The 10,790-nt window shown below is 46.0% G+C and overlaps 1 pseudogene; it reads left to right on the forward strand.

The window, feature by feature from the left end:
* The first annotated feature begins 1,319 nt into the window (after positions 1-1,319).
* On the forward strand, positions 1,320-10,790 carry LOC123639085 (annotated as a pseudogene).

Below are 10,790 nucleotides of genomic sequence, written 5' to 3' on the forward strand. Positions count from 1 at the left end.
CTGGCAGCCCGGAAGACTGTGAATTGGGTTCTGTTTGTTCTTCTCCAGACTCTGGGCTTGGAGGATGGTCTCCTGTAGACACAGGGCCTGGCTGGCACCTGTGGGGATGTGGGCTGCTGGTGGGTGAGGCCGTAGTACGTGGTCGTCCGCATCTTCCACCCCCCTGCATCAAGCCCGTGCTCTTTGCTCAGACAGACCTTGCACTGGCCACAGCTCGCCCACTGCTGGGGTCTCTGTGCTGCCTCCAGCTGGCCCTGGGACCCGACTGCAGACAGCAGGGGCTGTGGCGGAGATGCCACTGCCTCTGTCTCCCCTGGACTGACCTGTCTGACCTCTGACCTCTGGTCCTGTCTGCCATAGTCTGGGCATGTCTGTGTGACGTCTGCTGTATGGACACCTCTTGTCACCTGTATATTTACACCTGGGGCCAGGTGGCACCTGGCACATGTTACACCTGCTTACACCTGGTTTACACCTGAAATCCTGGAGATCACCCTGTCTGGGACTCAGCTGTAGCCAAGGTCACTTGGACCATGTTGGGGCCTATCTGGTTCTTGTCTGAAATGTTATTTGAGACTGTCCTTTTCTCCTGTTTGTCACATCAGGGCCATATTTGGGGCTTGTCTGAGGGCTGGGACCCACGGTCCCTGTGTGGACTGAGACAGGCCTTAAGTACATTCAGATCATCACACCTGGGGCACAGTCTGGGTCACACCTGGTCCACATCTGGGATATTACAAAGATTCTATTAATATTTAAATCCTATCTGGGGTCCAACCGTGGGGCATGCTGAGCTCATGTCAGACCATTTCAGGTCAAACTCAGACCATGTTGTGTCATTTAGGGTTTGTCATGTGTGCTGTGGCTGTGTCGGGACCTGTTAACACATCGGGGTCAGGTCACACGTCTGAGATCCCTGTCAGGAGGCGTCAGAGAGTTCTAGGGCAGACAGGGTGTCCTAGGTTCTTATGAAGGTGTTTTGTAGGGTGTTGAGCTATGTTCAGGTGCTGCAGACATGTTGAATCATGTAGGAGCCATGTCAAGGCATGGTGGGGTGCGCTGCGCCGTGTTAGGGTGTGTGTTGCTCTAGTGTCTGCTGCAGCCTGGTCTGGGGATCCCTCCCTTCCCCCGTCCCCTCTGCTCTGTCCGCCCTTGGCCCCCTTCCTGCTATGCTGGGCTTGGAGGGGGAAGTGCAAACCCCTCCACTCCCACCCCAAGCCCCTCCCCTCCCCCTCCCTGTCCCTGATTGTCCTCATTCTTGTCAGCCGCCGTTGTACGGAAGGACGATATCTTCTTCAGCTTCCTGAAGCCATGGCTGGGTGAGTAACTGCAGGTGAATGGGGCTGGGGACAGCCTTGTGGGGCCAGGAGAAGGTGCTGCCTTTGTTCACTGCCCTTGGCTGCCCTACTAGGGGATGGGCTTCTGCTAAGTGCTGGTGACAAGTGGAGCCGCCACCGTCGCATGCTGACACCAGCCTTCCATTTCAACATCCTGAAGCCCTATGTGAAGATTTTCAATGACAGTGTGAGCATAATGCACGTAAGTCCCTCGACACTGGGGTCTTAGCTGGAGCCTTGGGGTAGAGGGACCACAGACAGGTCTGATCTGGAGTTTTGGCTCTGCTGGGAGGCCTAGGGTCATTGCTCTTCCTCTCTGAGCCTTGGCTTCCTCATCTGTAAAATGGGAATAATAATTTCTACTTAAAAGGAGGTCAAGATGATGTAATGCAGTCCTGTCCCTGGCACATAGTAGGTATTCAGACAGTGTCGGTTTCTATGTTTCTCTCATAAAAATCCTGTAAGCTAAAGAGAGAAATGAGGAAGATTACATAGCAGCTACTGCTGCACACAAACCACTTCCAAACTCATTGGTTTAATCAACATGCTTATGATTGCTAACAAGTCTACAGGATAGTGGGCTAGTTCTTGTGGATGTGGAAGGGGTCACTCGGGGTGTGTGATCAGCTGCGGATCAGGTGGCAGCTTTGCTGATCCTGGCTCAGTCTCTCACCTGTGTGGGGCTCGGCCAGCATGAGGCTGATCTAGGATGGCCTCAGCTGGGACAGCTGGACTTTCCTCCACGCAAGTCTCTCCCTCCAGAAGGGATCCCAGGGCTGTTCACATGGCAGGGACAGGGCTCCAAGGACTGAGAGGAGGCTGCAATGCCTCTTGGAGTTTATGCTTATTAGAGTTATTATGTCATCATTTTCCACATCGTATTGGCCAAAAGAAAAGTCAAAAATCCAGCACAGAATCAAAGGGTGGTGGGTAAAATAGGCTTCATCTCTTAAGGGAAGTTGCTGAAAAATCACACTGCAAAGGGTGTAGGCAGAGGGAGAAGTGGAGAATTGGGGTTACGGATTTTTGTATGTATTTTGTATTTTTATTTCAGATTACTACGGGGGTACAAACATTTTGGTTAGAAAAATTGCTTTAGTACCATTTGAGTCAAAGTTGTAAGTGTGTCGCTCACCCAGATAGTGTGCATTGTACCCGCTGGGTGTGGATTTACCGATCACCCACTGCCCCCTTCCACCCGCTGGATTTCTGATGAATATTATTTCCATACGTGCACGTAAGTGTGGATCGATTAGTTCCAATTTAATGGTGAGTACATGTGGTGTTTCCTTGTCCATTCTTGTGATAATTCACTTAGAAGAATGGTTTCCAGGTGGGATACGGATTTTTTGAACTGCCTAGGATTTTTTTTTCCTTGCTTGCAAGGTTATAAGTTAGCGTGTTACTGTTCCATGGATTTTGCCACAAGACATGAGACTCCAGGGTCAGAGACAAAGGGAAGTTGACTACTCACGGCACAACAGCACGTGCTTCCTCTTGGTTTGCCTCCTTTTTCCAAGCCACCCAAATCCCTTGTGGGGGACACAGGTGGGATTCTATCGATGCCTGTTCCTGGAGTCTACTGCATTACAGGGGAGGGGCACTAGGTTTAGGGAACCTGATTTTATAGCAAATAGAAGTAAGCCTAATATGTGTCCACGGGGAATCATTACCTTATCCCTCAAGGTTCTTGTCTGCAATCACAAGGTTGAGAAATGACCCAGGTTAAGAACATCAGGGCCTTGCATTCTTGGTGTGCCCAGCAAGGATGCTCAGGGCCCATGGAAGACTGCTTCTATCAACATAGGGATATTTTTGCAGTCAATTTATAATAATAAAGATGACGAAAACCAATATTTTTGAGCACTCACTATGTGGCAGAAATGATTCCTTGTGCTGATTTGCCAATTCCATGATATAAATTGTCCGATTTAATTTTAATGCTCCTGTGAGTTAGAGTTTCTTTTCACCCCATTACAGATGAGGAAACTGATGGCCAGAAAGATTGGAGGGGTTGCCCAAGTCTACCCATGTAGTAAGTCCTGGGGTGGTGGAGCAGGGATTCTAACCTGGTTTACCTGGCACCAAATCAGGTCAACTTAAATTTTCCTGAAGATTTGACAGGTGGGACCTAAGGGACACCAATGAGTTGCCCAAGGGCACACAGAGCACAGGATGCAGAGCTGAAACGTGAACTTGGGTCTCTTGTTCCCAGCCATGGGGTCTTCATCTGCTAATAGTAAAAGCTTCTGCTTTCACCCAAGCCAGGTCCTCCCTGGAGATGGGTACCTGGGGCAGAGGACCAAGAGGCTGGTTCTGAATGTGTCCATCCTGATGTGTGGGGTTGGGGAGGGGCTCCAAAGAGCCAAGGCCCAGCTCCCCCAGCTCTGTGACCTTCTCTGCAGGCCAAGTGGCAGCGCCTGGCCTCAGAGGGCAGTGCCCATCTGGACATGTTTGAGCACATCAGCCTCATGACCTTGGACTGTCTGCAGAAATGCATCTTCAGCTTCGACAGCAATTGTCAGGGGTGAGTCCTTTCCCAGGGTGTGGGATCTTGAGCCGTGGACCCAAGGGGGTAAGGAGGGGAGGGAGAACTGAGGAGAACAACCACAATAGCTGTTCTGGAACAGGTACGTCATCGTTGTGCTTTGAAGCACAGGAAGCGTAGGTAGAAATGTTCGAATGAAGGCAGGGAGGCTGGGATGAGTAGAGTATGTGCAGCAGACAGTAGAGGTGACTTTGTATGCAGGAGGCTGGGGTGGGGGCTGGGCCAAGTACCAGGTAGAATCTGATAACATCGGAGCTGTGTGCACAGTTTTGGAAAGGAGAAGGTGTGGGCCTGGATACTGGGCAGGAGACAGAGGGGAAGAGGGGCGTGATGTCCAAGCTATGCTCTGGCTGCCTAGTGGCACCTGGGCAGGTGACAGAGGTGGATGCAGGCAGGCAAAGAACAGGGTTTGGAGAGTCAAGTCTCATGGCCGATGCCATCTGTGTATCTGTGGGTCCATCTGTTTCTGGAGACTCCATTTTCTGATGGGAGGTAGATCCTGGCTGCTGGTGAGAAATGCTCCTGGGTTTCAGGTGTGTTAAGTTGTTTCCTCCCCATTCCCTCATCCTGCAGGAAGCCCAGTGAATATATTCCCACCATCCTGTAGCTCAGTGCCCTCATAGAAAAAAGGAGCCAGAACATCCTCTTGCACGAGGACTTCCTGTATTATCTCACCTGTGATGGGCAGCGCTTCCACAAGGCCTGCCGCCTGGTGCATGACTTCAAAGATGCCATCATCCAGGAGCGACGCCGCACCCTTCCCAATCAGGGTGTTGATGACTTCCTCAAGGCCAAAGCCAAGACCAAGACTTTGGACTTCATCGATGTTCTCCTACTGAGCAAGGTGGGCTTCCTGGGATCTGAACTCCAGAGATAGAATGGGGAGCTTCATGTCAAATGTCAAATCCAAGAACTTGGACTTGATCCAGCGGGCACTGGGGAGCATGGAAATTATTTGAGTCAAGAAGGGATCCATTTCCTAATTCCTCCTAGGGCAATGAAAAGTTTTCACCTGTAAGTGCACCAGAATTTGCACCACAGTAGAGAGACCCACACATTATGAACCTTGGAGCTCATAGAGAACAGCTGGCACATCTGTGCCTTCATCCTTCCAGAGATGGAGAGAGACCTTTGTTCTGGAGTATAAACTACTCCCCAGTGAGAAGGCAATGAGTATGGGTTTATAAGCCAAATGCCTTCAAGGGAGATAGCATTCTCTATGTTTACCACCCTTGAATGTGAGCAAATATCTTTGGAGCAACACTTAATTTCTAAGCTCCAACGCAAATTGTCCTTTAAACATCCTGAAACCCAGGTTGCCGGCAACTTTTCCCCCAAAAGTCCTCATTATACAGAAACATGAAAATATTCATGGATCACTGATTCCTTCCACCAGGGATAAAAGAGGAGGCCAGGCAGTGACGGAGGAAGCCCATCAGGTTAGGGCTCTGGCAATGGTGTCCAGGGAGTTCTAGGAGTGCAGGGTGGGTTTGGGTTCCTGGAAGGAGGATGCATCTTCAGAGATTGTCTCAGGTTAGACCCAGGAGCCTCAGAGCTAGTGTGATTTGGGTGGTTTTGTTTTCTCTCCAGGATGAAGATGGAAAGCAGTTGTCAGATGAGGACATAAGAGCGGAGGCTGATACCTTCATGTTTGGGGGTGAGGGTCCCAGTGTGAGGACAGGGGTCTCTCCATCCCAGGGATGCAGTGGGTGGACCCTGATCACTCCATCCCTCCCATACTCTGGTGCTGAAGCAGCTCAGAGACCCAGGTCAACCTTCTTGCCACTCAGGCCATGACACCACGGCCAGTGGTCTCTCCTGGGTCCTGCACAACCTTGCAAGGCACCCAGAATACCAGGAGCGCTGCCGGCAGGAGGTGCGAGAGCTGCTGAGGGATCGCGTGCCTACAGAGATTGAATGGTGAGTGCAGGTCCTCATGGCCTGTTCCTGAGCCCCTCTCATTGGCTCTGCTGCCAGGTGGGGAGGAGAGAAGTTGTATTTATTGATTCTACCAGTATTTCTTATTGGTAATAGGAGCAGATCCAGAGACAGGACTTGGGACCCAGTTGGCTATCAGGGGAAAGACTGCAGGTTTTGGGGAGAGAAAGACTGGGGTTGCTGAGAGAATTAGTAACGATGTGTGAGGGCTTATGATGCCACTTAGCACGTTTTCCTTAATGAACTTCGTCTCCACTCCCATTCTTTTCTCCATGAAACACCATTCCTTTAAACAGCTTCACTCACTGAGTGTTTGCTCCTCTGTGCCCTAATTCCTACCCGACTGTCCAGGCCAGGGATTCCCAAAGGAGACCCAGAGGTAAAAGTCATCCATCTCCTGTCCAGAACACCTGTGTCACTCGTCCACTCAGCCTCCATGTAGCAAACACTCCCGTGCTGCCTTCCCACCCCCAGTTCTGTGCCCAGCACTTTTTTGTGCTCTGGAAACCTGGGAAGGACCCAGCCCAGGGATCTGCCTTTGAGGTTCTCCCAGTCTGCTGGGGGAACAGTCCCACGTGAGGACATTCCCAGCCCACAAGAGCGTGAATAGAGTTGAGAGTAAGAGAAGCAGGACTGGGGGTTAAAAAAGTGTCTCAGCTGAGTCCCTGAATGATGGTCAGTAGATATTTGGGTGCAATTGGGAAACAGTGCTCAAGGTCAAGGAGATGGGCTGGGCAAAGGTGTGGGGAGAGACAAGACAAAGACAGAGGGAGAGAGGAGTTTTAGTGGTCAACTTTACCCCAAGGGTAATGGGGAGCCAGGGGTGGTGTTTGAGCAGGGGAGGGAGAGGTCAGATCTGGGTACCAGAAAGCTCTTTCTAGGGCTAGTGTGGACAGGATATTGGAGGGGACACGCTGTGGAATGAGGGTTCAGAGGGGAAGTTCTGAGGTCTGAACCAGGCCAAGGATGGGGGGATGCAATGGAAGCACTGGACTAGACAGGTGTTTGGAGGTGGTGTCCTCCCCTCCAAGCCTTTGCTCAGCACAGCATTTTCTGTGAGGCAAAGAAACATTTTCATGCATTTAAAACCAGGATTTCAGGAAAAATTATTCACTTGGTAAAAAACATAAGTGTCCAGAATTCAGCTAATGAACATATCTGTCCACTCATATACTTTTCATTTTTGTGGTGGGAACATTTGAAATATACTATCTTATCAATTTTGAAAAACACAATACAGTATTGTTAACTATCGTCATCATGCTATGCAGTAGATCTCAAAAATGTATTCCTCCCATCTTACTGAAACTTGTACCCTTTCATCAACATCTTCCTGTTCCTTTCCTCTCTCCCTCCTCTGGTAACAACCATTCTCTTCTCTGTTTCTATGATATCTATGTTATCTATATTAGGTCACACAGGTAAGTGAGATCACATGGTATTTGTCTCCTCATGCCTGGTTTATTTCACTTGACATAATGTCCTCCAGGTTGACCCATGGCGTCACAAATGATAGAATTTCTTTTGTTTTGAATGCTGAGTAGTATTCCACTTTGTATATATACCACATGAAAAATAAGCTTTGAATTACAAAAACAAATGAGAACAAGTTCTTCTTGTACTAAATGAGACATTACAGAGAAGACTAGGGTTATTGTTGACATTCCTCCCACCCCCTGAATCCCCTCCCTTTCTCCCCAGGGGTGTCTAGAGATATCAATTTGTCATCTATCTGCTTATCTATCCATCTACCTACATATAAGTCATCTCCTTATATATCTATATAGTTTCTACCTTTTGATATATATGTGTGTGTGTGTGTGTGTGTGTGTGAGTTTGTGTGTGTGTGTGTCTGTGTGTGTGCAACTTGGTTTTATCCCCTCAACACTGTGTCTTATGGCTATTTTTTGCTGAAGCTGCATAACATTCCATATTTTATTCAGCTCACCCTCATGTTGAAGACTCTTAATTAAATATTTCCAGTTATAATAGATTAACACCAATAAGCTTCCCAGTCCCTGTACTGATGTACCTCCCAGTCTGAAGTGTGATGGAACTACTGATCCTCATTTCTTCCTTTGGTGTAGCTGCTGTATAATAGTCTATTTTGCGGATGTACCATGATTTATCTAAACATCTTCCCATTGATGTATACTTGCATTGTTTCCAGCCTTTTGCTAAATTAAACATGGTGCAGCCAGCGTGCGTGTACAGTGACCACTGCATAAAGTGGGAGCACCTCTGAAAAGATTCCAAGATATGCAATTGGTGAATCAAAGACCACTGCAATGCACAATTTTAATGATTGCAAAGCCATTCCTATTACCTGGGTTTGATGGCACCAGTTTTGCCATCAAATAACAATAACAATACTGTTATTGTATTTATTGAATTTTAAATCTTTGTCAATCTTTATATTTCTTCTTTAAATGGACATTCCTTTAAATAACAATGAGATTTACCATCCATTGCACATGGTGATAAGTCATTTGTTTTCACTGTATGGAAGTGGTCATCTTACATGTTTTGCTCTTTTTCTTTGGGTTCATTTCTTTTTCATATTTACTTATAGGCACGTGTATCAGAATTAATCTTTTTTCTGTCTTGTGTTGCAAAAGATTGCCTTTTGATTTGGAGGGATATTTTGGTTAATTTTTATAAAACCAAATTTGTCTACATTTTACTTTACAAACAGACTACCCATCCATTTCCTAGGGGGTTGTGGGACTTCTTTTACGAGATGTGAAGTTTTCAATTATTTACGTGGCTGTCTCTATCTGTTCCATGGGTCTATTCTGCTGTTTTTGCAGCAGTGCCACACTATTGTTATTACTGTGGCTTTATAATAGGTCTTAGTATCTGGTAGAATAACTTCCTCCTCTTTAATATTTTATTTTCAGATTGACCTACCTCTTCATGATCCTTTATTCTTCCAGAAAAATTTTAGAGTAAGCTTATCAAGTTCTAAAAAGTCAGATAGACTTTAATCTGACTTGAATATATTTCATTGGTTGAGTTCAATATATGATTGATTTGTGGGAAACATAACTTCATAATATTGACACATCCTCTTTCATAGTATGAAATGGATATTCACCTATTCAAATAATCTTTAGTCTTTTAACAGAGTTTAAAATATTTGCTTAGAGATTTTATGCATGTTTGTTAAACCAACCCTTAGACACTTTTGTTGCTATAGTGAAGTGTATCTTTTAATTGGATTGAAGGAAATTTATCAGTTTATCTGGAATATAGAGATTTCATGTTTCTTAAGTTTAATCCAGTTGTTTTATATTAATGTTATTAACACCTTTTCTTGTATTATCTTTTCCAACCGTTTCTTATTTCTACATAAAGAAACTAATGATTTAGGCATATAGATTTTGCACCCAATTAACATAGTAAATACTAAAAATGGTGTCTAGTATCAAGAGGAAAAATATAGGTCATTTAATAAAAGCACTTGGAAAACTGGGAAGCTATCTGGAAATGTCCACATAAGTCACATATTTAATATTTTTTTTTAAAAAAGAAGAGTCTTAAAAGTTCTAATTGAAACCATGGGGAATTTATTTTATAGCTGCTGAGTAGAAATAACCCTATTTTGACACAAGTCCTAGGAGATAGACAAGAAGAGAATGATATAATGTTGAATAAGAAAAGATACACAGTAGCGTGTATAGTACCATAGCATGATAACTACAGTATAGTTATATAGCATGCTACTGTATAATTTCTTAAAGATGCTTAAAAAGTAGCTTTGGATGGACACATTAAAAATTAATAACCCAGGGAACCTGTGAGGTGGTATTGGGCCATACGGGTGGGTGAGGTTGTATACAGTTTTCAAATTTTGAACCACTTAAGCGTATCAGGTCCTAACATTTTAAATAGGCACTGGAAAACAAGTGGGCAAAGAATTCAGCCCACTTACTGGATCTTCAATGTTTATAAAAGTTATCCAGTGGAATTGCTTGTGTTTGCTAAATATAAAATCACTACCTGCCAAAATGATACATTTACCCCAACATTTCAAATTGTGTTATGCTCCTTTTTTCTTGTCTAATTGCATTTGCTAGTATCTCTAGTACATTCATAAATGAGAGTAAAACATTGGATCTGTGTATTTTGTTTCTTATTCATTTGTATTACAATTTTGCTTTCTTGCCATAAAAAAATGTTTTTCTGCAAATTTGTTAACTTTTTACAGTTGGTTTTTGGATGCTGTGTTTTCCTCAGAACTATCTTTCAAAAATACCTGGCTAAATTTCCTATGGTACTTTTCTAATTCTCTACTCTTCTGATTTTTCTGCTTTTATAATTCTCAAATATTAGATTCCTGTGGAGCTTAATTTCTTATAAGGAGAAAAGTTCTCATTGGGAAACACAGCACCTGGAGGATTCTGTTTCTCTCTTTGCTCCCTGGATAATTGTTGGGTGGGGGGTGTTTCCTTAGGGATGACCTGGCCCAGCTGCCCTTCCTGACCATGTGCATTAAGGAGAGTCTGCGCCTGCATCCTCCAGCCTCAATGATCTCCCCACGCTGCACTCAGGACATTGTGCTCCCAGATGGCCGGGTCATCCCGAAAGGTGCCCACAGCAGCAGGGGGAGGAGGCTCCTGGACAGGAAGAGGGGCCCACCAGGCAGTGGGGCCTTGTCCTGACTGCTCCCTCCTCTTGTCCAGGTGTCATCTGCTTCATCAGTATTTTTGGGACCCATCACAACCCAGCTGTGTGGCCAGATCCTGAGGTGCTGACTGCCCAGCACCATTTTTGCCCATTCCAGGGGTCCTAGAGAAGGTGGAGGGGCTTCAACAGGGAAATCCGAGATCTCCTGTCTCCCCCACTACCAGACACTCTCATCTGTTTCTCCAAGGCTGGCTGTCCTGGAAGACCCACCCAACAAGCCTGTCTCCCTCTTGCCCCCAGGTGTATGACCCCTCCCGCTTCGACCCCGAAAACGTCAA

Source organism: Lemur catta, chromosome 1 (genome assembly GCF_020740605.2).
Source record: "Lemur catta isolate mLemCat1 chromosome 1, mLemCat1.pri, whole genome shotgun sequence".
Classification (NCBI taxonomy): domain Eukaryota; kingdom Metazoa; phylum Chordata; class Mammalia; order Primates; family Lemuridae; genus Lemur; species Lemur catta.